The sequence below is a fragment of the Chrysochloris asiatica genome, unplaced genomic scaffold (assembly GCF_000296735.1).
Source record: "Chrysochloris asiatica unplaced genomic scaffold, ChrAsi1.0 scaffold00234, whole genome shotgun sequence".
In the NCBI taxonomy this organism is placed as follows: domain Eukaryota; kingdom Metazoa; phylum Chordata; class Mammalia; order Afrosoricida; family Chrysochloridae; genus Chrysochloris; species Chrysochloris asiatica.
The window spans coordinates 4,016,738-4,018,155 of record NW_006408752.1 but is presented as its reverse complement, the minus strand read 5'-3'; the positions used below and the strand labels follow the sequence as shown (position 1 = coordinate 4,018,155).

Here is a 1,418-nt window from a genome sequence, read left to right as displayed (position 1 = left end):
CCCTTCTTCCACATCTATCCTTTCCACTTCCAAATTATACACCAGTAATAGCCCCAAACTACACACATGCTATGCTATAAAAATATAGAGTGAACACTATTGGGAAGAAGACTGTGGGTTGTGGAGATGCGCTTTGAAGGTCTACAGTATCTCTTTGCTCTCCCACATACTCGCTGCAAGTTTTGTCCTTCATAGAAGGCCCTTTGCATATTTTCTCAGCAAAATGCTCAATGGGTTACCTTGAAACACTTATCCACTTCCTCTCTACCAGATGAGTGTGCAATTTATACAGCATGGGATGGTTTTAAAGCACTTGGGCTGCTATAGGGCACGGAAAGTATACCAACTCTTCAAAGAACATCTTCTTAAGCCACTTCTATAGTATCAAGACACGTAGAAGTCCCTCTTCCCCCCACATTTTAAACCCACAGTGGTGACTCAGTAGAGTTATTTTTATCACCATTCTCGGAGAGGTAGGAATGACACATCAGTTTTTCCTCTTAGGAGGCTATGATAACCTGTGGATACTTGACATTGGCTTCCTTGACAGAGACCAGGTCAGTCTCATCAGAGTTTTTCCATTTCATCAGGAACATCAGCTCTCCAATGGAGTCTATAGCTCCAACAATCCTCTCTGGCTCCAAATCCCAGGCAAAGCCTCATGGCTTTTCTGACTTCTTTCTTTTTGGGTTTACTTTCCTCTTTCCTATCTTCAGAATCAGAGTCAGCTTTGCATGCACCTCCCTCTGATTTACCTGTATTATGAGCTGCAACTCAAAAATGAGGTTGGGACAGTCCAGGTTCTCTTCAGGCTCCTACGTGTTGTTTTCATCTGAGAAATGCTTCCACTTTAAGAAGTGGTCCACTTTGCCCTTTACCACTCAATAGTCAAGAACTTTTCTACCACATATTCCTATTCCTCCTCTGCTAGCACCTCTACTTTCTTCTTCTTCTTCTTTTTTCTCTCTCCATAGTGCTCACTAGCTTTCTGGTATAAAGGGTGAAATTGCTCAGAGCAGCACCCAAGAGCCAGAGTGGAATCAGTGCTGTGCTACTGGCACATAGTGTTGGGCTGATCTTGGCAGTGGTACCCACAAAAGCAACAAGCCAAGTGGCCACAAAGGAGCTCCTTACTGAAGCAGAGTACTGCAGGCCCTGGCAAACAGCTCTCCCCTCTCCTGAACAAAACAAGCTCTCTTTCCTGACTTTTCTATGACCTTTGGCTTTCTTCATGGATGATGTTCTTGATGTCATCCCATAACTCTTCTGGTCTTCAGTCCATTAGTGTCTAATGCATTAAATCTGCTCTTGAGATAGTCTCTAAATTCAAGTGGGATATATTCAAGGTCATATTTTGGTTCTCATGAACTTTTTCCATTTTCTTCAACTTCAGCTTGAACTTAAAAATGATCAATTGA

The 1,418-nt window shown here is 42.7% G+C and overlaps 1 pseudogene; it reads right to left on the bottom strand.

Annotated features, from left to right (window-relative positions):
• Positions 1-419: 419 nt before the first annotated feature.
• On the bottom strand, positions 420-1,233 carry LOC102825818 (annotated as a pseudogene).
• Positions 1,234-1,418: the final 185 nt, after the last annotated feature.